A 27,737-nucleotide genomic window follows, 5' to 3' on the forward strand; every position below is an offset into this window, starting at 1 on the left:
ATTCAATACGCCATGGGAGAAATATATCCTTCCTTTATGACTCATTTCCTAACAAAATGGCAATAAATCCATAATATATATAAAGTCTTTGTAATAAGCTTTAAAGCTTGCTTCTAAAATTTGTAAACAAAAATTAATCGAGTTACTTAAATAAAATTGCAAAAAAGTCAAATCCTATCGTTCCACACTTTGCTAATTTCGTATATAATTTTTTATTTAATAAAAAATCAGAAACTTTTTATTCAAGTATAGATTTACAAAACAAAAAAGGGAACTTAATAAAGTAAAAGTTATTTTCTTTTTTTTTTTCCTTAATGACGTGTCTCAAACTATATGCCATTTTTATGTAAATATTCTTAAAATCTGAACATACCTTAAGCCTTAAGGAACATAACTTGTACATGTCAACTTTGCCATTAGGTTTTCAGGGGAAAATAAAGTTTTTCTATTTAGAAAAAGAACAGGAGATAAAAATTACTTAGAGAAGATGGATTATGGAATCTTAAGAATGTCAATTGTTAAAGCCCAACCTCCTATTCTATTATGATCAAACAGAATCCAAACCCTTAAAATTAATCATGAATCATCCAAGTTTCAAACTCAAATTCAAAATCTCAATTTTATTTGTAACTTGCCATTATTGTTTGATTTATTACTCAGTTTAATACTATTAAATTATCTGGTTCACATGAATAATGTTATAAAATATGTGAGAAATAGATTAAAATGATAATTTTATCCTTAGATTAAAATAGTATTTTATTTATATTAGTATTCATGTCTTGTAAAAATTAAATATAATTTATTTATAAATTCTTCATATAATCTATTAAAATATTTTTATTTTAATGAAACCTAATTTAAAATATCATCATTAAAATACATATTTTTTAGACAATATTCAAGTAGGATGGATGTGATAATGTTTGAACCTGTATCAAACAAGTGTCGATACAAGTTTTAACCCCTTTATATAAAGTCAAGACCCAAGCGATCTTATAGGGCATAGTAAAAAAAAAAATATATATATATATATAAATAAAAATAAATGTGACACTTGTCACACTTAAACCTACTTGTGAAGTTTAAAAATTCCACATGTATCAAATACTTTCCTATTATTAATTATATTAAATATTATTTAAATATCATTATGCATTATTTATCAAAATATTTTTTTAAATGTTATTATAAAATATGAAATTTAAATATTTTTCCTCAATTTTAAATATATTTAATAATTCCTTTACTAAATATTTAAGTTTTTATTCATTTTCACTTTTTCTCAATCTAGTTTATCCTCTCTCTCAAATTCTCTCCCTCCCTCTCTAAAGAATAGATGAATATTCATCATTAAATTCATCTTTTCCAGAAATAAGTAAACAAGCATCATTCGCCACAACTTGCCGACGCCATTTCTTTCTTAAAATTTCAGTCTTGATTAATCTTATCCTCTTCTTTTTAATTATTATGTTAACTTTCTATAAATTAACCTATAAAATCATATATCTACAAAAGGAATTCAAAACTTCCACCAACGTTCCATCATTTTGATATCTTATTTTCCATTTCTAAGTTATAAGCCCAAAACTCCATTATAAGTAGTAAACTTTCTTTTCTCTCTTATATTTAAACACTCTTTTTTCTCTCATTAGCTTCATTTTTTTGCTTATCGAAAGAAAATGATTCTATTTGATATTGTTGTTGTGGAGTGTGCCTGTATTTTTGAACCCTTTCAAGCACTTATCGTTTCTCGTATCGCGACACGAGGACGTCAAAATTGCAACAGCTCCAATAGGCGACAACGTCATGTCAGAGAGGTTTCTGATGCCATGACGGGGAGTTTTTCGATGTCGTGATGAGGCGATTTGGGATGTTGTGACGCGGCGATATGTTCCCACATAAATCAGGTTTCTTTTTCTAGTTAAACTCTGCAATCTTTTCCCAGTTGAACTCTAATTATTCTAGGAATATTTTAGTAACATATTCACACGAATTTCAACCTATAAAAGGGTTTTACTAACCTTAGGATTGATATCTTTATCACATTAAGATTAAGAAAGTTTTGAGAGAGCTTTAACGGAATTTCGTGTTTTAGTTAGAGAGTTTTGTTTCCGAGGGGTCAAGGGTTTATTTGTTTTTGGATTATCTCCATCTTGTACTTGTGCATATTATTTTCTGTTTTAGTGAAGTTTTCTTTACTCGCGGTTTTTATCCTCGTCAGGGGAGTTTTTCACGTAAATATTTGTGTGCCCAATTTTATTTTTTTTCTTTTTTCGTTCTTGTTCATTGCTTATACGAGTTTATCCCCAATAAGCTAGTATCAGAGCTTGGTTCAAATTTTGAAATCAACCTGTTCATATATGGCAATTAGATTCAATATCGAGAAGTTTGATGGGATCATAAATTTCAGTTTATGACAAGTTCAGATGACAACAATTTTGGTTCAATTTGGTCTGAAGAATGTCGTTGCAAGGCAAAAGCCCGCGGATACGAATCAGTTAGAATGAGATGGGCTTGATGAGAAGACTTTTCAACAATTCAGTTGTGCCCCACAAATAATGTGTTGTAGGAGATGCTTACAAAGGAAACGACAGCAGGCTTGTGGAGAAAATTAGAAACCCTATACATGACAGTCTTTAGCTAATCGATTTGTTTTGAAACAATGACTATACATGTTCTGTATGGACAAATGTGAGCACATTAAGGGTCACATCATTCAATTTGTTACTGACTTGAACAATCTAAAGAATGTCTAGGTCAATATAGAGGATAAAGATTAAACTATGCTATTATTATGCTATTTGCCCCATTTATATACGTCTTTTAAGAAAACCCTGATTTCTGGTAAATATAACCTTTCATTCGAGGAAGTGAGGGGAAACTTGCTGAGTAAAGACAAACTCGACAGTGAGTTTGGTTTAGATAGTAAATTAGATGGACAAACCTCGATTTTGGTTGCAAGAAGCAGGATTAGATCAAAGTCGAGGAATCGAGACAAGACATGTGGGTACTACAAAAATTTAAGTCATATTAAGGTAGAGTGTTATAAGTTGTAAAATAAGAACAGGAGGGTCGTTAAGAGCAACGAGAATGAGGTAGTCGATGATAATGTGGCTAAGGACAAGGGTGATGATTAGTTGTTGGTGCCTAAGATTAAAGGTCTAAGCTTACATTTGAGTGAATCTTGGATTCGGGTTGTTCTTACCATATGTGTCCTAACAAGGAATGATTCTCCACATGTAGTTCAGCCACCTTGTAAGATAATCAGTATTGGTACCGTTTGGATCATGATGCATGACGAGTTTATCAAGGTACTCTTAGGTGTTAGATATATGTCTGATTTAAGGAAAAACCTCATCTCCCTAAGTATGTTAGACTCGAACGATTGTAGAATCATTATTAAGTCAAGTGACATTGAGGTATCTCGTGGAGCTCTCATTTTGATGAAAGATCAGAAAATCAGTGGTCTGTATACTCTACAAGGTACAACAGTGATTGGTAAAGCAGTAATTTCCTCATTTGTTAAGGATTCAGAGTTGAATCGTTTGAGGCATAAGCAACTTGGTCATATAAGAGAAAAATGTATGATCGTTTTGAATAAGAGAGGTTTTCTTTCAAGTGCAGGACTGGAAAGACAGAGTACTTTGTTTATGGGAGGCAAACACAAGTCAGCTTTGATTTGACAGTATAGAAAACTAAAATTCTTCCAGTTTCAAAGTTCAAGCACTTCTTGGACTCAGTTTAATATCCTACAAAATCAAGTTAGGGCCCTAACGAGGCTCGACAAAAAAGGCGTTAAGAAAATACAAGTCAATGTGGAGATTTGTGGAGTGTGCCTCGCATTTTCTGAACCCTTTGAAGCATTTATCGATAACTGTATTGCAACACGAGGATGTTAGAATCGCAACTCGAAGATGTCAGAATCACAACACATCTAGCAGGAGACGACGTTGTGACGAGGAGGTTTCCAACATCATGACGATGCGATGTCACAACGAGGAGTTTCCTGACGTCATGACATCATGACGAGGCTATTCGTGATGTTGTGACGTGTTCCCACATAAATTAGGTTTCTTTTCCCAGTTAAACTCTAATTATTCTAGGGATATTTTGATCATATATTCACACAAATTTCAGCCTATAAAAGGGCTTTAGTAACCTTAAAATTGATATCTTCATCATATTAAGATTAAGAGAGTTTTGAGAGCTTTAAGGAAATTGTGTTTTTCTCAGAGAACTTTATTTTCGGGATTAGGATTTATTTGTTTTTGGGTTATCTCCATCTTGTACTTGTTTAGATTAGTTGTCGTTTTAGTAAAGTTTTCTTTGCTTGTGATTTTTATCCTCTTCAAAAGAGTTTTCATGTAAATTATTTGTGTGCCCAAATTTATTTTATTTTATTTTTGTTTTGGTTCGTTTCTTATATGAGTTTATCCCAAATAATTGTTAAATACACAATTCTATAACTCAAGAAGCAGAATGTGAATCTTAAATTTTAATTTTCAGATTTATTATGAAAATTCCTAAGAATGCTTGAATAATAAATTTTATGAAGTCATAGCGTTATATGATAATTTTATAACATGGACCAAAAGTTTTATTATTACTTAATTAATGATAGAATTATATTTTTGGCCTTTTAAAAAATATTTTTATTTTAGTTGTAATTTTATGCCTTAAATTTAATAACCTTTTAATTTAAATCTCATTCATTTTGTTATTAATCTTTATCACTTTTACTTTTTTTTAGAGAGAAAATGGTTGGGCTTTATTAATTCAAAACTAAAAGTTACAAGGAGCAAAATATGAAAGACCAAAGGTGCATAGAGGCCCAAAGAGAGAAAAATTATTTGATCCTAAAGAGAATTATTGGAAAAGTAAATGAATAAAAAAAACAAATTATAAAGAAAAAAAGAAAACTGTGCCCACTCCATTGGGGAAAGAGATTGCCCGTCCCACTTATCAACATCTTTTTAGAAGGTTATTAACGGTTCCACTTCTTCCCAAAACTATTAAACTTCTTTTCCCTTTATTTGAAACGATCTTTCAATCGAAGCATCTCTATCCAGATTTAGCACTTCAGTAACCCAGGGAACAAAAAAAAAAACCATTCATTTGTTAGTCAGGCTCGCGAAACCAATCATTGACGAAATAGTTTTAGTGGAGTCCGGAACAGATCCATTCAGGTAAAATCTTTCTCTCTTTTTGAGACACTTAGTGGCTATAGCATCTGCTAAAATATTTTTAGATATATTAACATGTATAAATTTGATGCTTTTGAAATCGAGCGAGCATGTCTTTGATGTTACGAATGTATGAGCTAACTTCTGATTTGTTAATATTGCTTGATTTACATTTCATAATAATAGATAAGAAATCTCCTTCGAGGATTACATTTGTTAATCTGGTAACTAACCTTATTTTGACCACCTTAATGCATGCAAGAGCTTCTCTGGCGAAAGCCAACCTTACATTGTCATGAACAACTACTTTAGGCACTATTATCGTATCCTAGATGTTTCAAGCAACCAGTCCTCTACTTGATCTACATCAATCCATTGCAAAAGTCGTGTCGAAATTTACTTTGATAAAATCGAAAGGAAGAGGAGTCTAAATGGCTTTACCACTTTGGACGGTAAGTTTTTTCTCTTTTAGATAATGTAATTCACAGAGATAGTTGGATATAAAATTTCCTTCCCTGTTTGAATCACTTTGTCATGAACTTTTTTATTCCTTGCAGACCAAATTGCCCATAGAGAACAACTCTTCAGTGAGTAGGCGAGCAAACATTAAAAACCGCTGTAAGAAAATCCAACCATCCCTAGCTTAGTAGGTTTAATAAATTGATAAGGCCCAGACTTCATTTGCAACAAAACAATGTTCGAAGGTGTGATCTACTATTTCTAGACCTCCCCCGCAAATGGGACACATAGCATCATGAACCAACATCTTCAAGACTAGATTTGACATGGTAGGGATAAATTTTTTTGAAATATGCAAACAGTAATTTTAAGCTTAAAAGGCAGGTTTAGGTTTCATAGATTATGATAGAAATTTTTATAAGTAGCTTGTAATTCTCTTAAACTAGTAGAAGCGCCATTTGTTTGTAACAATTTGTAAGCACTGGGAACAAAAAACTCACCAGATGCTTCCCCCTACCAAACCAGAACATTTTCATACTATTCAAGTGCCAGTGGTATCTGAAGGATTCTTGATGCATCCTCCTCCTCAAAGATGGAAGTAATGGTATCCTTTTTTCCATTCTCTATTATCACTAATAAGCTCAAACACAAATTCAAAAGGACTGTAACACCCAATACTCGTAACCCACGCCGGAGCGAAATACGAGACATTACTTAACTCGATCTCATGCATACAAACGTTCCCCAAGTCAATGAGACTTGATCCATATTAGAAATTTTTCAATTTCTACTTAAGACTTCTTATTATGGGCCTACGAGCCCCAAATTGACCATTCAAAACTATTAGGAGCAACCCGGGTCCTTAAACCATCTATAGAAAATTTGACTTTGAAACAGGGCACACACCCGTATAGAGGGGCAACACACCCGTGTGGCCATTTCAACATGGTTGTGTTGATGGCCCGTGTTGCTCACACGGCCTAGGTAATATAGGGACACGACTGTGTCCTCAACTTGTGTGGAATTAATTCTAAATGCACACCTACAGGGGTTTTCACACGGCCATGACATGCCCGTGTGCAAAAACATGGACATTCTATTTCTGACGTCAGCATCCCCAAAATATCACACGGCCAATGCACATGCCCGTGTGCTTGGTCGTGTCCATCACAGTCGTGTCTCTGCCCGTGTGTTTACTATCATGCATACTGACTTGAAATTTTTACGTGCAGGGGACACACGGCCGGACCACACGTCCATGGGGCAGACCGTGCGTTACACATGGTCTAGACAGATGCACGTTTGTCTACCCGTGTGGACAATATATAACTATTTACCAAGCCTATTTGTCACCCTTACTTACACAACCTGTATAATGGCAACCACAATAAAGATAAGACTATTCCATGCAATCAAATCAGCCACAATAAACAACATCCCATTTGTGCATTTTACTCATCTATGAAAATAACATCTTTACATATAAATCAAAATGAATATTAGCCCTCATTCAAGGCTTAATACAAAATGAACGGTTCCCAACCCAAGCCAACACATTTGGCCAGTTTTCAATGACACAAAAATAGCAAAGTCTAAGCCCTATTCATGCCATATTCAAAAATATTATTCAAACTATACCGAAAGCTTCGATTGATAGTGAGATCGATATCTCTGATTTTCGTTAATCCTTGAGCTAGATAGGCGGTACTATAAGAAAATGGCAAAGGAGAGCGAGTAAGCATAAAGCTTAGTAAGTTGCACATAAATAACTATACAACATAACTTTACCATTCATCAACAAGTGTCATAATACACAAGTGGCAAAAGCAAAACTTACTCATCAGTATTTATTACACCTCATATAACATATATTGAGCTCACATTTCATACATACCATATAGGTACCTGCATCACTCACAACACGATCATACTTTTCTAGTTAACTTTAAATCATGCTTTCACCGTTGAACCATCTGGAACATTATCGGATACTTATTTAGCCTCAAATATGGGGTCAGACATCGACGCCATGTCCTAAACATGGTCTTACACAAGTTCTAGTATATCTGTGTCGATGTCATCTCCTAGACATGGTCTTACATTGACACATCTCGTAGCCGATGCATATCCCAGACATGTCTTACACTAGCTTATGTCTCGAGGCCGAAGCATGTTCTAGACATGTCTTACATTAGCGCTCGTCTCAATGCCGATACCATGTCCCAGACATAGTCTTACACCAGCTCTTATAATATGGCCGATGCATGTCCCAGACATGTGTTACACTAGCTCACAGTAGCTCATATGTTATGGCATAAATATCCAATTTATTTCCTGGGTTCAAACGAGAACTCTACTGTCTCTATTATCATCTTGCTTTCTCAATTCCACAATCAAAGCAATTCATTCTATATTAAATTCAAGTACAATTTAACACATACATTAATATTGTAGTTTTACTATTTATATACAACTTACCTCGGATTACAAAATGTGGCGACTAGTCGATTTAGTCGATTTGCTTGGATTTCCCCCAGTCTAGGTTCAGATTCGGTATTTCTTAATCTATAATAGAAAAAGGCACTTATTTAGTCATTTTATCAATCTAGGCACTCTACAATTCGTAATTGGGCAAGATGACCAATTTGCCCCTAGACTTTTGCAAAATGACCATTTTACCCTTAAGTTCGAAAATCAATTTTTATCGAATTTCTTCACATCTTAAGCCTAGCCGAGCCCTTTTTAATCTTATAGAAACTCTAAATATTCACTATTTCACATATTTATCATCTATTTTACAACTTTTGCAAAATGGTCTTTTTAGGTGTTTTCATGCTAACACCTTTTACAAAAGTTGGTTATAAGACACCCAAGACTCATTTTCTTCCACAAAAACTCAGCAAAAATTACAAATCCTTTCATGGAAAAACCCTAAACTCTTATTCATTTTGCAAAATAGTACCCTCATTTGAAAGCTTATGCTTAAAGGGTCTCAAAAGTACAAAAATATTCAGGAAAAGCCATAAAAATCACTTACTTGCAAGAGGAATGAGTTGCTGAAATTTTTGAAGCTCAAAACCCCTAAAAATGGATAAAAATCGGTGGTAAAGAAGAAAGAATGAAAGAAAAATATGATAGCTAGGCTTAGGGCATTATTATATCCTACATTATGTCATCAACTTACCTAATGTTGACTTTTCAATATTTTTACCTCCCATGGCCAGCCAAGTTATCACAATAGGGTCTATTTTCCCTTTAAAGACCTCCAATTTTTATTTTCTATCTATCTGCCACTTTTAGCAATCAATTTAGGACTTTTGCATTTTATGCGATTTAGTCCTTTCTCGCAATTGGACTCGCAAACGTCAAAATTAACTCACCAAATTTTTCATACACTAATTTAAACACGCAATGACTCCAAAATAATAATAAAATAATTTATTCAACTCCAGATTTGTGGTCCTGAAACCACTATTCTGACTAGGCCCTAAATCAGTCTGTTACATTTCTCCCACCTTAGGGATTTTCGTCCTCGAAAATCTTACCGGTGAATAAGTTTGGGTACTGATCTCTCATTGCCTCCTCGGATTCCTATGTAGCTTTCTTGACTCCATGTCTATGCTACAAAACTTTCACGAGTGCAATACTCTTATTCCTCAACTGTTTGACTTCCCGAGCTAAAATCTTGACTGGCTCTTCGCCATAAGTCATGTCCAGATAAATTTCAACCTCAGTTGGCGCAATCACATGTGAAGGGTTTGATCTATATCGACGTAGCATGGATAAATGAAACACATTGTGAATATTTTCCAATTCTAGTGGCAAAGCCAAACAATAGGCAACCGGTCCTACTCTCTCGATAACCTCATAAGGTCCTATGAAATGAGGATTCAACTTGCCTCTTCTACCAAATCTGAGGACTTTCCTCCACGGGGATACTTTCAAAAACACTCGATCACTTACTTGAAATTTGATCTCTTTGCGTTTTAAATCCGCATAGGATTTCTATCTATTCGAAGCGGCCTTCAAGTAGTCACGAATCACTTTAACTTTCTCTTCAGTCTCTTTGATTAAATCGACTCTATGAATCTGACTCTCTCTGAGTTCTGTCCAATATAAGGGAGTTCGACACTTTCGCCCATATAAAACCTCATAAGGCGCCATTTTCAAACTTGTCTGATAACTGTTGTTGTAGGCAAATTCAATTAATGGTAAGTATCTTTCCAAACTTCCCTGAAACTCGAGAACGCAACACTGTAAAATGTCCTTTAAAATATGAATCACTCTCTCCGATTGACCGTTGGTTTGCGGATGAAATGCCGTGCTAAAACTCAACTTTGTCCCTAATTCCTTTTGTAACTTTTTCCAAAACCTCAAGGTAAATCTCGGGTCTTTATCTGAAATAATCGACAAAGGCACTCCATGTAGCCTCACAATCTCATAAACGTACAAGTTAGCTAATCTCTTAAACATACAAGTTAGCTAATCTCTCAAGGGAGTAGTCGGCACGCACTGGTATAAAATGTGTCGACTTTGTTAACCTATCCACAATAACCCAAACAACATCCTTTTTCTTCGGGGTTACTGAGAAGCCCGTCACAAAATTCATGGTAATCGGATCCCACTTCCACTCTGGAACTATTATAAGCTGAAGTAGACCCGAAGGTACTTGGTGTTTAGCCTTCACTTGTTGACACACAAGACACTTGGAAACAAACTCTGAAATATCTCTTTTTACCCCGACCACTAATACATTTTCTTTAGGTCGTTATACATTTTTACACTGTCCGGGTGGACGGACAAACAACCATTATGTGCCTCTCGCAGAATCTTCTGAATAAGCTCATTTCCCTTGGGTACACAAACTCTATTTTTGAACATTAAACATCCATCAAAACCAATACGAAACTTAGATTCATTTTCCATCTCACACTGAGTCTTCTTAGCTTGCAACCCCTTATCATCCTTCTGAGCCTCACGGATCTCTTGTAGAAATGTCGATCTAGTTCTCAACTCTACTAGGACTGAACCATCATCCAATAAAGCTAGTTGGGCATCCATTACTCTCAATGCAAATAATGATTTTCTACTCAAGGCATTGGCGACCACGTTCGCCTTGCTTGGGTGATAGTCAATCACCAACTCGTAATCGTTTATCAGCTCTAGCCACCTTTGTTGTTGCAGATTCAACTCTTTTTGAGTCATCAAATATTTTAGACTTTTTTGATCGATAAATATTTGGCATTTCTCGCCATACAAATGGTATCTCCAAATCTTCAATGCGAACACGATGGCGGCCAACTCTAGATCATGTGTCGGGTAATTTTTCTTATGTGGCTTTAGCTGTCTTGAGGCATAGGCTATAACCTTGCCTTCTTGCATAAGCACACATCCCAACCCATTCAAGGAGGTGTCGTTATATATCACAAATTCTGTACCCGACTCGAGTTGCACTAACACTGGGGCTTTGGTCAACAAAGCCTTTAATTTCTTGAAACTTTGTTGGCACTTTTCTAGCCACTCGAATTTGACATCCTTCTGTAGTAGCCTCATTATTGGAGTAGCGATCGTAGAAAACCCTTGAACAAACCTTCTATAGTATTCAGCCAAACCCAAAAAGCTTCAGACTTCCGTTACATTCTTTGGCGATTTCCATTCAACAATAGCCGGGATTTTGCTTGGTGCAACTCTAATCCCGTCACCCAACACAATGTGTCCTAAAAATCCAACCTCCTTAAGCTAGAATTCGCTCTTACTAAACTTGGCTTACAATTGTTTGTCTCTTAGGGTCTATAATACAGTCCTCAAATGCTTCACATGTTCACTCTCATCACGCGAGTAAATTAGTATGTCATTGATAAAGACCACCACAAACTTATCCAAATACGACCGAAAAATACGATTCATCAAATCCATAAACATCGTCGGGCATTAGTCAAACTAAAGGGCATGATGAGGAACGCATAATACCCGTATCTTGTTCAAAATGCAGTCTTCGGTACATCTTGCTCTTTCACTCTTAATTGATAGTATCCTGACCTCAAGTCAATCTTGGAAAATACAGTGGCTCCCTTTAACTGATCAAACAGGTCATCGATCATTGGCAAAGATACTTGTTCTTCACTATTACATTATTGAGTCGCCTATAGTCGATGCATAACCTCATCGACCCATCTTTCTTGTTCACAAAGAGCACCAGAGCACTCTACAGGGAAAAGTTCAGTCTCGTAAAGCCCTTGTCAGTTAACTCTTGTAGTTGAGTTTTCAACTCCTTTAACTCTGTAGGAGCCATCCTATACAGAGAAATTGAGATGGGTGTCGTGCCCGGTATTAACTTGATTCTAAACTCTACTTCTCTCACTGGAGGTAATCTGGCTAATTCATTCGGAAACACGTCTGTAAACTCACAAACCACTGGTATCGATTCTATCTTCAACTTAGACACTTGAGTATTCAGCACAAAAGTGAGATAAGCCTAATTTCCTTTCCTCAAATATTTTTCAACAGTCAAAAATGATACTATTACAGGAAAATTATCCGATTCATCTGGCCCAACCCAAAGAACATTTTCGTCTTCACATTTCAACTCAATAACTTTTCTCCCGTAGTCCACTACAACACTATGAAAAGTCAACCAATCCATCTCAAAGATTACATCAAATTCATTAAATGAAAATAACATCAGGTTAGCCGAAAAACAATGACCTCTAATTGTCGAAGGACAATTTCTACATACTTGGACCACTAGCACATGTCTGCCCAAAGGGTTAGACACTTTTATTACAAACTCAGTGGACTCCACTATCATGTTCATACGAGGTATCAATTCCATACAAATATAAGAGTGGGTATACCCCAGGTCAATAAAAGTAACAACAGATATTCCATGGATAGAAAAAGTACCCGTGATCACATCGGGAGATTCTGCCTCTTCACGGGCACGAATAGCGTAAGTCCTTGTAGGCGCTCTGCCCTCGAACCTCACTGCAGCATCTCTTAGTGCACCACTACTAGTAGCCCCACTTCCAGAGTTCTTTTGTGGTCTATCCCTCGAAGGAGCACTACTTGCCTTCACTTTTTGCTTTTTCTCTCTTTCTCTTCCATTTCAGGTGTAACATCCCAAATTAGGGCCTAGTCGGAACAGTGATTTCAGGACCACAAATTTGACACAATGAAATTTATTTTTATGGTCTACAATTTCATGAGATGATTTTGTGAAAATTTCGTTCGAAAATTTTGACGTTTGGGCACTTAATTTGGTCAAAAGGATTAAATTGCAAAAAGTGCAAAAGTTGAGTTCTACATGTTAGAGGTGTCTAATTTTTATGAAATTTTAAATTGGATGCCCTTAAATGGGATAATTTTTTGGACAAAAATGGACATGAAATGGGTGAAATAGAATATTTTTAAGTTAGGGGCATTTTGGTAATCTATTAATTAAAATGAATTAAAAACAAAATTAAAAGCCAATTTTTGTCCATCTTCTACCCCATGGCCGAAACTTGCATAAGAAGACATAGCTAGGGTTTTTGAAGTTTCCAAGCTCGATTGTAAGTCCGTTCTAACCCCAATTTTAATGATTTTTACGTTTTTGAAATCCTCGTAACAAGATCTACTCATTTTTACCCATATTTTGAGTTAGGGTTTGTGTTTAAAAAATTACCCATGGATGACATGCATGTGTTTTGATGTCTAATGTTAGAATATGAATGCTTGGTGTCTAATAAACAACTTTTACTAAGTAATTTTCGGTGAAATTGTCAAAAAGGACTGTTTTGTAAAAGTTACAAAATTTGTCATAAAAGTGTGGTTTAGTGGAAATTAGGGGCTACTAAAATTATGAAAATGATTCGACTAGGCTTAAAATGAAAGGAAATTGAATAAAAATCATTTTACAAGACTAGGGGCCAAAGTGCAAATATGTGAAAGTTTAGAGTACAATTTTGTAAAACTATGATTTTTGGGCCCATATGAATAATATGACTAATTAGTAAACTAAATGTGGTATTATAGATCAAGGAAAATGAGATTCGGGCATATATTAGTAATGAATGAGATTATGGACTAAACCAGAATATATAGTCGTACTCGAACCCGAGGTAAGTTCATGTGATTTTAATAATGCAATATTATATTTGAATGCTAATGCTTCGCTATTACACGAGTTGTAAGTATATATATATATGGATAATTTGATATTATGTGATTATTTTGATGATATACCTTGTTCTTGATGTTTTGCTATTATGATGAAAATGTTGCAATTGCATGTGATTATGAGATATTGCTATGTGAATGAAGCCACAATTCGAGTACGTCCGGTAAAGGTTTGGAAGTTTGATGGAATATGATGTTTCTTTGAAACGATTAAGTTTGTATGTAAATAATATTTCAATTCTTTTTATGTATGTAAATAATATTTTGATTCTTTTTATGTTATTATCTTTTTTTATTATATGAGATGTGGCTGCATATAGAATGATCAATTGATGTAAACTACGAATTGGAATTGACTAAGAACGAGTTAGTAAAATGTTGAAAAGTGAAGAATTTCCGGATTGAACCTTCGGAATAGAAGAGATACAAATGATTCGTTATGAGTCACGTGTGTAGTACTAAGTGCAGGCTACTACGTGTACCAGATTAATAGGTCGCATGTGTAGTACTAAGTGCAAGCTACTATATGTACTTATTAACTTCGATCACGTGTGTAGTACTAAATGTAGGCTACTACGTGTATCAGATGGTTAAGTCATGTGTGTAGTACTAAGTGCAGGCTACTACGTGTACCAGATTGATAGGTCACATGTGTAGTACTAAGTGCAGGCTACTATGCATACCCGTTAACTTCGATCACGTGTGTAGTACTAAGTGCAGGCTACTACGTGTATCAGATGGTTAAGTCATGTGTATAGTACTAAGTGCAATCTACTACGTGTATCAGATTGATAGGTCGTATTTGTAGTACTAAGTGCAGGCTACTATGCATACCAGAGAGCTTCAATTACAAGGGTGGTATATGCATAGGTCACCGGGTATCTGTTATTATTCCGATGAGTTCAACGGGAAATTTACTAAGTGAAAATACATATGAACATGACTATGTGATGAATAAGTGCAAGTATATCTATGTGAAAAGTTGCGAGCAATGTGCTCGACAGTTGAGCGAATCTTTTGGTAAGATAGAATGGAGTAAGTGAAATTATGTAATAAAACAATTTTGAACAGCAGCAGTTGTGTAACTTTCAAAAATCACAAAAAATGATAGAAATTGAATTAGAGATTAAATAAGATATGAAATTAAAGCTTAATGAGTATTTTTTTCATAAAAGAAATGATGAAGGCAAAAGAATTTCAAATTCTATGATGATTGGATTTTTGTGAGACAGGGTCAGAATGATTTTAGAATCCCCTATTCTGATTTGGGAAAATCATTGAAAATTTTTAAAAAATAATTATGGGCAATAATTTGCATTATTAAAATTATTAATGAGTCTAGTTTCTGGGAAAATTAGCAGTTCTTAATTTGGAGTCTCGTACCATGAGATAAATAATTTTAAGTGAAGAGAGGTTGGAACTATTAGACAGTGAAACAAGGGTATATTTAATGTATAAACTGTACTTTTTGGCTAGACCAAAAATTTTGAAAATTTTATGGTAAGAAGATATATGAGTCTAGTTTCATATAAAATTAACAGATCTTAATTTTTAGATTTGTATCTCCAGATATAAATAAATTAGTAACTATGACTCGAGAAAACAACATGACCAGAAAATCAGCAAAAGTGTAATTATGATTACATTTTCATGGAACCATGTTGATAATTTGCTTATTATTTTCATATGGACTTAGTAAGCTTTAAGCTTACTACTTACTAAGCTTTAAGCTTACTCCATCCTCTCCATTTCCTTAGTGTTCTTAGGTTAGCTCGAGGTTGGAGACTATTGGAGGCAGCATCACACTATCAAGCCAACAACTCCAGAGTATTGTCATATGTGTATTAAATACTTTCAAGTGAGTGGCATGTATAAGGACTAGTTTTTATGTTAGATGTTGTTATGATCAGCCAAATGTTTCGGCTTATATTGATTTATTGTATATGGCCATGAGATGTGGCTTAAATGGTTATGGCTTGTAAGCCTAATTATTCTTGCTATGTATTAATGTTTGTGATGTGTTTATAATTGGTTGTTATGAATGATTAGTATAAAACATGTAATTGATGAATTCTCTAAGACCATTTGAGGAGGTCGTGGCCATGGAATGAATGTGTGGCATGGTAGTAAGTTGATAATGATTGAATATGGACAATTGTAGAATGTGAATTGGAATGTCTAACTTGGTGTAACATGAGTATAGGTAATAAACACATGTATGACAACATGTAAATACTTTAACGAATTTTACTAAAGGATGATTAACCATTAAACTGATTTTATAATGTGTTCCTATAATGTGTATAAGTATGGGAGAGAATTAAGGACAACATAAGGCTTGGAAAATAGCCTAAGTGTTGGCTACAAGGGCAGAGACACGGCCATGTGTCTTACTCGTGTGGAGGACACGGCCTAGCACACGGGCGTGTGGCTTTGCCGTGTGGATCAATTTGTTTTGCTGATGTCATAAACAGAGAGTTACATGGCCTGAGGACATTGGCGTGTTGAAGACACACGAACGTGTCCCTGTGTCCACACGGACGTGTAACCCTATTTCATGAAAATTTCTCTAAGTTTTTCCAGAGCTTTCTAAAGTCCTCGGTTTAGTCCTGAACCACCCCGATGTATGTTTTAGGCCTCGAAGGCTTGTATAAGTGATGATTTACATGTGTTTGAAAAGTTTTAATTTGGATCAAATTTTATGGCCTAGTTTTGCATGTTTGTGAATGTTTAAGTCCAGTAACGCTTCGAACCTGTCCCAGCTTCGGATACGGGTAAGGGATGTTACATCAGGATAGTCTCAGATGAAATGTTCTAATGATCCACACTCAAAACAGTCCCTTTCATTCCCCCAGCACTCGCCGAAGTGATGCTTACCATATTTTGAACATTCTGGCTTATTCGGCCGAGCACTATTGACGCTCGCGACAGAAGTGGTTTGGGCTCTAGAAGTTGTGTTCTGCCAGTTTTTTTTTCTATTCGAAAACCTCACTGAAGCATTCAATCAAGTAGAAAATTTGTTCGATCTCTTAGATGAGGACTGGTGTGACTTGCCCATCTGTCTCTTCTTTGAATCTCACGACTCAATAGCCGCTTTCCTCCTCTCTTTCACCAACTCTTCTGCCTTGCATGCTCTCTCAATGAGCACTACAAATTCTCTTATACCTAGGATGCCAACAAATACTCGGATATCTTCATTAAGACCATCCTCGAACCTCTTACACATGGCAGCTTTTGAGGTCACGCACCCCCCCGCATATTTGCTGAGTTTCACAAACTCTCGTTCATACTCCATCACTGTTCTACTGTCTTGCTTTAACTCTAAAAATTTCTTCCTCTTTTGGTCTATAAATCTCTGGCTAATATAATTTTTTCGAAATTCTTCCTGGAAGAATTCCCAAGTGATCTTCTCTTTCAGTACAACGGACATAAGAGTATTCCACCACTGATGAGTCGAATCCCATAGGAGTGACACTGCATACTTCACGCACTCTTTAGGTGTGCAAGAAATTTATCAAACACCCTGATGGTATTCTCTAACCAAAACTCTGCTTTCTCCAGGTCATCATCTAAGTTAGTCTGGAGCTCCTCGGCCCTTTGCTTCCTAATCTTGTCTACTGGAGGCTTCTCTTTCCTAATCAAGGTCGTGCCTTGTGAAGCTACCGGGGCATACTGAGGAATCGGAGGAGGTGGGGGAGGTGGAGTGTCCAGATTCGCACGAACGAACTCTGTATACCAAGCATTTATCATTCGAAGATAGGCTTATCTAGCCTCTCCGCATTGGCCATAGTCACGGGCTCACTCTTAACGGCACGGTCCCTTCGGCGGGAGTCGACGCGTTACTCTTCATGTCATCCGCTGTAGCTCTATCAGGATCCATTTACTATATGAAAATACAATTTATGATCATCAGAAGTTGTCACACTATCAATATATACAGTTATGGCATGTATAGCTAGAACCGTACTCTTACAAGGTTAGTCCTAGAACCGATTAAACCATAGCTCTGATACCACTAAATGTAACATCCTATACCTGTAATCCACGTTGGAGCAGAATACGAGCCATTACTTAACTTAATCTCATGTACACAAATGTTTCCTAAGTCACCGAGACTTGATCCAAATTAGAACTTTATCAATTTCTACTTAAAACTTCTTATTATTGAAAACTATTCGGGATCAACCCGAGTCCTTAAACCATTTATAAAAAATTTAACTTTAGAACAGGGCACGTGCCAGTGTAGAGGGGCAACACACCCGTGTAACCATTTCAACATGGTCGTGTTAATGGCCCGTGAGGCTTACACGACCTAGGTAATATAGGGATACGACCGTGTCCTCCACCTGTGTGGAATTAATTCTAAATGCACACCTACAAAGGTTTTCACATGGCCAATGCATACATTCATGTGCTAGACCGTGTCCATCACACGACTGAGAAACACGACCGTGTCTCTACCTGTGTGTTTACTATCATGCATACTGACTTGAAAATTTTACGTGCAGGGGACACACAACCGGACCACACGCCCATGGGGCAGACTGTACATCACACACGGTCTAGACATACACCCGTGTGTCTACCTGTGTGGACAATATAAGGCTATTTACCAAGCGTATTTGTCACCCTTACTTACACAACCTATATAATAGTAACCACAATCAAGATAAGACTATCCCATGCAATCAAATCAGCCACAATAAACAACATTCCATTTGTGCATTTTACTCATCTATGAAAATAACATCTTTACATATAAATCAAAATGAATATTAGCCCTCATTCAAGGCTTAATACAAAATGAACGGTTCCCAACCCAAGCCAACACATTTGGCCAGTTTTCAATGACACAAAAATAGTAAAGTCTAAGCCCTATTCATGCCATATTCAAAAATATTATTCAAACTATACCGAAAGCTTCGATTGATAGTGAGATCGATATCTCTGATTTTCGTTAATCCTTGAGCTAGATAGGCAGTACTATAAGAAAATGGCAAAGGAGAGCGAGTAAGCATAAAGCTTAGTAAGTTGCACATAAATAACTATACAACATAACTTTACCATTCATCAACAAGTGTCATAATACACAAGTGGCAAAAGAAAAACTTACTCATCAGTATTTATTACACCTCATATAGCATATATTGAGCTTACATTTCATACATACCATATAGGTACCTGTATCACTCACAACATGATTATACTTTTCTAGTTAACTTTAAATCATGCTTTCACCGTTGAACCATTTGGAACATTATCAGATACTTATTTAACCTCAAATATGGGGTCAGACATCGACGCCATGTCCTAAACATGGTCTTACACAAGTTCTAGTATATCTGTGTCGATGTCATGTCCTAGACATGGTCTTACATTGACACATCTCGTAGCCGATGCATGTCCCAGACATGTCTTACACTAGCTTACGTCTTGAGGTCGAAGCATGTCCCAGACATGTCTTACACTAGCATTCGTCTTAATACCGATGCCATGTCTCAGACATGGTCTTACTGTAACAGCCTGATTTTGGGACTAGTCGGAACAGTGGTTTTCGAACCACTATTCTGAGGCAGGAGAAAATTATTTTGATGTTATTTTATTTGTTATAATATAATTTTTTAAGTGCATGTAAATTTTGGTGAGTTAGTTTTAGCGATTTCTAGTCCAATTTCGAAAAAGGATGAAATTACGTAAAAGGTAAAAGTTGTGTTTTGATGCCTGAAGGTGTTAAATTGCTCTGCATCTTAAATTGGGGGCCTTTAAAAGGCAATTAGACCCATTTTAAGTGTGTGGCCGACCATGGGACAAGAAATTTCAAATGGTCAATGTATTTGGTAAAGTGATGTCATATTAGGTGATAAAATGGTACCCTAAGGACTTAGCTTCAACTTCTTCATTTTCTTCCTTCTTGATTGATTGAAAATGGCAGCAAAGAAAGGGTTTAGAAGCTGGAAAATTTCAGCAAAGAAACTCCCTTTATAGTAAGTGATTTTAATTCTTTTTCTTGAAGATTTTTATAATTTTGTAACCCCTAAAGCATGAGCTTTCATAAGAGGGGACTATTTTGCAAAATGTTTAAGAGTATAGGGTTTTGATATGAAAGAATATGTGTGGTTTTCTGAGTTTTTATGGAAGAAAATGAGTCTTGGTAGTATTATAAACACTTTTTGTGAAGGAAGATTTCATGAAAGCTCCTAAAAAGGGGATATTTTGCAAAGTAGTATAATAAGTGTAAGTGTTGAAATAGTTGACATTGTGAGTTGCTATAGTTATGAAAATGGTTCATCTAGTCTTAAAGAGTAAATAAATTGAATAAAAATCATTTTTCGAGCCTAGGGGTAATTTGGTAATTTTGGCAAAATATAGGGGTAAAATTGTAAAAATTTCTCAAGAGTGTCAATGGACTAATTTGATTAGTAAATTGTTTTAATAAGTTGATTCTGATGTTATAAATGATGAAAATCGAGATTTGGACCTAGAACGGAAAGAATTCGATTGAGGGATGATTACGTCTTTTTCACCTTTGTCATATCGAGGTAAGTTCGTATGTAAATAATACCATGCTATACATGTATTTAAATGTTATCATTACATGAATTGTACAAATACTAATGTATATGTTATTAATATAAATATGATAAGACAAAGCCTTGATAGGCGAGGAAAAATCCCGTTTGAACCTTAGGAATAAAATAGGATGCGAGTGACATGTCACTAGGAATTATGAGTCTAGATGACTAGCTCGAGAGTGAGCATTTAAATGTCATGAGATATGAGGTAGCTTTAGCTACAATTGAGGCACTTATGTGCAAAGGTTTTTCCGAGTATCCAATTAGTATTCCAAGTGTTCAACTCGTAATCCGAGGAAAGAGTTGATGATGGTCCCAATGAGGTTGAGTTATGTTACGAGTTGTGCAGGTATGTACACTAAGCCTATAAGAATGCCTTGGTATGTGATGATCTATGATGCATAAATATGTGTTCTTACCATGATGGACGAAATGATGTTGTATTAATTTTGTGAACAATGATCATGAATTAGTAACTTAGCCTTGATAGATTTGAGTTACTGCAGTAGTGTAACTTTGAAAATACACTAAAAATAATTGAAAATGAGTCAAAAGCTAAATAAAAGAAATAAATATTATTGAGTCTAATTTCTTATAAAAGAAACGGTATAAGCAAGAGAACTTCCTATGATGAGATATTTGAAGTTTTGTGAAATAGAGTTAGGATGACTTCGAGATCCCCTATTCTTAATAGAGAAAATCATTATAAATTGTAAAAAAATGGTTATAAGTTATTATTTATATTTTTAGAATCCTTAATGAGTATAGTTTCAATAGAAATAGACGAGAACATTATTCGAGTCCTGTGCTATGAGATAATTGAACTTTAATGTAGAAGGGTTAGAACTGTCGGACAGTGAATCAAGGGTAAATTTGAGGAATAAAATTCACTAATTGAATAAACTAAAAATTTTGGAAATTTTATGGTAGAAATATAAATGAGTCTAGTTTCAAGAAAAATTAACAAAACTTAATTTGGAGTCTCGTAGCTCCAGATATAAATAATTTAGTGACTATTTCTCAGGAAGACAACTTGTTGTGAACTTGAGAATATGTTGTAAACATTGATAAAACATGTTAATGAGTTGCTTATTGTTTTCATATGAACTTACTAAGCATAAAGCTTACCCCCCCTTTCTTTCCCATGTTCCCTAGGGTTGCCAAGTTAGCTTGGGTTGGAGGCCGTCAGAGATATTATCACACTGTCAAGATAACGCTATCGGCATAAGTAAATCCTAGTGTTTCGAGTCTATGACATGTATAGGGATTTAATGTTGAATATGTGATATTATGATTTAGCAAAAGGCATTGGCTTGTTATTAAGGTAGTATGTAGTCCTATGTCGGCTAATAACGTTATGGACCTATATGATTATTCTTATGCATGTATGTTATTATCTCTTGTAATGTGGCTTACAGCATGTATGTCTAGAGATTAAATTGAGATTCATTGATGAGTTAGTAACTAATGCAAGATTAAGTGATTGGTAAATAATTAATAATGCCTCATGAAGGGTTTGTGGATATGATTATGCATGCCTAGTGATGGACATGAGGTTTGTGATGTAATGATACTTATGACAAGTATGTGGTACTGATGTGAGTAAATTCTATGATATTATTTACATAAGAAATTGGTATGAGCATAACATGTTTGTAGATGTTTAAGAGCTCATTTATGCCATGTTGTATGTTATTGAATAAGTATGTGTGCATATGTTGTGAGGGTAACAAATCGCTTGGAAAATAACCTTGTAATTGTCCATACGGGTAGACACACGGGCGTGTGCCATGACCGTATTTTAAAGTCAGTGTTGCACACGGGCTAAGGGCACAGGCGTGTCCCAAGCCACACGGGCGTGTGTGACTACACGATTTATATCCACACGGGCGTGTGGAGCCTTAAAGTATGAAATTTTTCAAGTTTTTCTTAAGTTTTTGGTTTAGCCACAAACCGCCGTTAATGCATGTTTTGGGCCTTGTGAGCCTGTTTAAGGGACAAAATGTATGTCAAATGAAAATTTTTAAATTGATCAAAATTTTACGGCCCGGTTTTATATAGTTGATTGAGCTTAAGTCCACTAGCACTTCGAACCTTCTCTCGACGTTGGATGCGGGTGAGGGGTGTTACACTTACACTAGCTCTCAGAATGTGGCCGATGCATGTCCCAAACATGTCTTACACTAGCTCACAATAGTAAATATGTTATGGCATGAATATCCGATTTATTTCCTGGTTTCAAACGGGAACTCTACTATCTCTATTATTATCTTGCTTTCTCAATTCCACAATCAAAGCAATTCATGCTATATTAAATTCAAGTACAATTTAACACATACATTAATATTGCAGTTGTACTATTTATATACAACTTACCTCGGATTATAAAATGTGGCAACTAGTCGATTTAGTCGATTTGTTTGGTTTTCCCCCAGTCTAGGTTCGAATTCGGTGTTTCTTGATCTTTAATAGCAAAAGGCACTTATTTAGTCACTTTATCAATCTACGCACTCTACAATTCATAATTGGGCAAGATGACCAATTTGCCCCTAGACTTTTACAAAATGACCATTTTACCCCTACGTCCGAAAATCAATTTTTATCGAATTTCTTCACATCTTAAGCCTAGCCGAACCCTTTTTACTCTTATTGAAACTCCAAATTCTCACTAATTCACATATTTATCATCTATTTTACAACTTGTGCAAAAGGGTCATTTTAGGTGTTTTCATGCTAACACCTTTCACAAAAGTTGGTTATAAGACCACCACGACTCATTTTCTTCCACAAAAACTCAGAAAAATTACAAATCATTTCTTGGGAAAACCCTAAGCTCTTATTCATTTTGCAAAATAGTACCCTCATTTGAAAACTTATGCTTCAAGGGTCTCAAAAGTACAAAATATTCAAGAAAAGCCATAAAAATCAGTTACTTGCAAGAGGAATGAGTTGTTGAAATTTTTGAAGCTCAAATCCCCTAAAAATGGCTGAAAAATCGATGGTAAAGAAGAAAGAATGAAATAAAAAGATGATAGTTAGGCTTAGGGCATTATTATATCGTACATTATGTTATCAACTTACCTATTGTTGACTTTTCAACATTTTTACCTCTCATGGCTGGCCAAGCTATCACAATAGGGTCTAATTTCCCTTTAAATACCCCAAATTTTTATTCTCTAGCTATTTGCTACTTTTAACTATAAATTTAGGACTTTTGCATTTTATGCGATTTAGTCCTTTCTCGCAATTGGACTCGCAAAAGTCAAAATTAACTCACCAAATTTTTCATACACTAATATAAACATGCATTGAATCCAAAATAATAATAAAATAATTTATTCAACTCCAAATTTATGGTCCCAAGACCACTATTCTGACTAGGCCCTAAATCGGGCTATTACAAGGACAATTACAAACTGAATTACGTTGTAACATCCCAAAATAGGGCTTAGTCAGAATAGTGATTTTGGGACAACAAATTCGATGTTAAAATATTTATTTTATGATTTTTATGAGGTTTAGAATATGAATATATGCATGTGCTAAAGTTTCATGGAGAAATTCTAAGTAGAAGGTGTCCAATTGGAAATTAGGGACCAAATTGAATAAGTTGAAAAATTTTTGTTTTAGAAGAAATTTGTATGAAATTGCTTTGGATTATTAATTAGGCAGTCTTAAAGAACAATTTGCCCATTTTCTAAGTTTTTGGACAAAAATGGGCTTGTATGGAAAAATTTGAAAGGAATGCATTAAGGGCATTTTGGTCATTTGGTTTATTAAGGAAATAAAATGGGAAAATAAGCCAATAATCAGCTCATTCTCTCCATGTTGCTGCCGAAAATTAGGGTTCTCCATAGCTAGGGTTTTCAAGCTTTCCAAGCTCAATAGTAAGTGCTTCCAAACCCCGTTTTTAATGTTCTTCATATTTTTGAAATCTCAATAACTTGCTCTCTCTATTTCTACCCATATTTCATGCTAGGGTTCATGTTTATAAATTTACCCATGCATGAGAAGCTTATGTTTTGATGTTTTATGGAAGGATATGAGAGTCTAAAGGATGGTAAACAACTTTTACTAAGTAGATTTTCATGAAAAAGGACTATTTTGTAAAAGTTATAGAAAAGGGGTAGAAAATGTGAAAAGAAGGAAAATGTGGGCTGTTATGAACATGAAAAATGTTCGTCTAGGCTTGGGTAACTAAGAAATCCCATACATTGTATTATTTGAACCAAGGGACTAAATTGTAAATATGTGAAAGTATAGGGGTGAAATTGTAATTTTACTCAAGTATGAATTTTGGGTCGATTTGAGTAATGTATGTATTAAACGAGCTAAATTTAGTATTATAGATCAAGAGAATTGAGATACGGGCCTCGATCTGGGAAAGAACAAGGTTTACGAGGTTTAGGCTCAATTTCTAATATATTGTACCGAGGTAAGTTCATATGAAAAAAAGTACATTATTTATTGTTATTAAATGATTTATTGATGTATGTATGCTTAATATGCTTATTTGGCTATGTTGATAATAATAACATATTTTGATGTTTTGCTATATGATTATGAGATGTTGGCCATGTGAAAGAAACCATTATGCGAGTACGTTCGATGAAGGTCTAAAAGTTTAAAATCCCATTTGAACCTTAGGAATAATTGAGGATACAAATGACATGTAACTAGGATAGTCATGTGTGTTATGAGCTCATTTAATATGTGATACATGCTAGGGTCTGAGTGTTGGGTATCTTGAGTTGTGTTTGGATACTCTCTTAGCTCTTTGAGTAGGATTCTATGATATGAGGAACTTCGGTGCACTTTCTGTCAGGTAGCCAAGACTACGTTCAAGCACTTTTGTGCATTTCTTTCGTGCGTCCGAATCATATTCCAAGTGTTCAACGGGTAACGTAATATGAATTCCGAAGTAAAATTTAAGTAGGCCATGTGTGTGCAAGATGGCACAGGTAAGTACTAAAACCCTATGAGGACTTAGTATATGATGATATCATAAAAAATATGTATTTGGATAAGCATGTGCATATGAATATGGAAGGTAAGTATATATATGACATGATGAAAAGTATCATAATGAATAAGCAATTATGCTTAGAATATCAATAATTGCAAAAATATAGATTATTTGTATGTGTACTTACTAAGCTTTATAGCTTACCCTCCTCTCTTTTCCATTCCCTTTAGATATGTCAAGCTAGCTCGAAGGATCGGGGGATGCCAGAGCTCGGATCACACTATCTTCAAGATTTTGGGTATAAAAAGGGTTCAATTATTTTGGTCATGGCATGTATAGGAAATTTATCTATTTTGCGTATATTGAAGTAGCCAAATGTATTGGCTCATTTGGTATTAATTCTTTTGTATATGGCCATGTGATTTGGTCCATATTAATGATTGAGATGTATCCCTAAGTTTATCTTTACATGCATACTAAGATGTGTATATGTTTGTTTGATGGATGACTATTTATTTGCTAGTATGTGGTTGCATGATTTAGCACTCATAATGGATTGATAATAAGGAATATGGTAAACCATGAAATTGGTGTGGAATGACTAAAAGATAAGGTTGCGTGAATACTAACGGACTAGTATGAAAAGGGGTCATAGTGATGCTATAATGTTGCATGCTTAAGTGTCCAAATATATCATGGGATATGCCATTGAACATATGGAAGTGTATGATTGTTTAAGGGTGACCAATGGCTTGGAGAGTAGCCTCCAAATGGTCCACACGGGTAGACACACGGGCATGTGTCTAGGCTGTGTGTGACACACGGTAAGCCCCATAGGAGTGTCGTTCAGCCGTGTGTCCCCTGCACCTTGAATTTTAAGTTAGAATGTATGGTAGTAAACACACGACTAGAGACACGGCCGTGTGTCTCAACCATGTAGAGGACACGGCCTCCGGCCAAGGGCGTGTGATTGGCCGTGTGCCTCACATTTGTATGATGACGTCATAAAAAAAATGCTCACTAAAATCACACGGGCTACCACACGGGCGTGTCCCAAGCAGTGTGAGGAACACGGGCTAATGACACGGGCGTGTGCTCAACCATGTGAAAACCCTTGTAGGTGGGAATTGGAAAATAAATCCAATAATTCCACACGGGTGTGGGACATGGGCGTGTCTCCAAGTACACAGGCGTGTGCAGTGCATCCACACGGGCGTGTGAGGCTTTAACCTAGAAATTTTCTTAAAATTTTCTTAAGTTCTCGGTTTAGTCCCAGCCCACCAATAATGTATGTTTTGGGCCTCGTAGGCCCATAATATGGACAACCGACTTTATTTGATTTGTTTTAGATTGGATGAAATTTTATGACCCGATTTTGCATGTTTGTTTATGCTCAAGTCCAGTAATGCCTCGTACCTTGTCCCGGCATCGGATACGGGTAAGGGGTGTTACATACGTCCTTGAAAATTAAAAGAGCCCGGTATCTATGTTGCATTAAAAATAGGGATCGTTTCACCTATACCCACCCTCCAGCCAGAGTCATCTGAAATACCTTCCTTTTTGCCCATAAGCTTTTCCATGCATACGAAGCATTCACTTTAAGGCATGAATTTAGAAAATTATAATGTGGATAATATTTTGCTTTTAAGACCTACGCCAACAAAGAATTTGGATTAGTCAAAAGGCGTGATCCTTGTTCGGCAAGAAGGGCGATGTTAAATTTTGTAAAACTGCTAAAGCCCATACCGTTATTTTCTTTTAATTTACATATAGAGTCCTATCGACACCAATGTACATTACGCTTCCCATGAGTCTTTTTCCACCACAATTGAGCCATAATGTTCTCTATCTCTTTACACAAGGATTTCGAAAAAAGGAAATAGCCCATAGCATAAGTAGGTATTGCCTACATCATTGCTTTAATAAACACTTCCTTACCACATTGGGAGAGGAAATAAGTACTCCAATTATCAACCTTTTGTTTTATACGACCTTTTAAATACTAAAAGGAGACCTTCTTCCTTTTGCCCATTATATTTGGAAGGTCAAGATATTTCTAAGGATTAGTGGAACATCTCAGTCCCAATTCGGAGAAAATTTGTGTCCTCACCGATGCAATTGTATTTACACTAAAAAATATTTTGATTTGTTGAAATTCATACATTGTCTTGAATGGGATTCATATTCTTTCAAGATTTGCTTTAAAATTCTAGCGCCTCCCACAGTAGCCTCCCCAAAAAGAATACAGTCATCAATAAAGAGTAAATGATATATTAGTGGACCTCTTTGACTCACTTTTACCCCTTTTAGAAGATCTTCATGAATAGCCAACCTCATTAACGAAGATAGACCCTCGCTGCAAATGAGGAAAAGAAAAGGCTGAGCGGGTTCCCTTGT

Source organism: Gossypium arboreum, chromosome 11 (genome assembly GCF_025698485.1).
Source record: "Gossypium arboreum isolate Shixiya-1 chromosome 11, ASM2569848v2, whole genome shotgun sequence".
NCBI lineage: Eukaryota > Viridiplantae > Streptophyta > Magnoliopsida > Malvales > Malvaceae > Gossypium > Gossypium arboreum.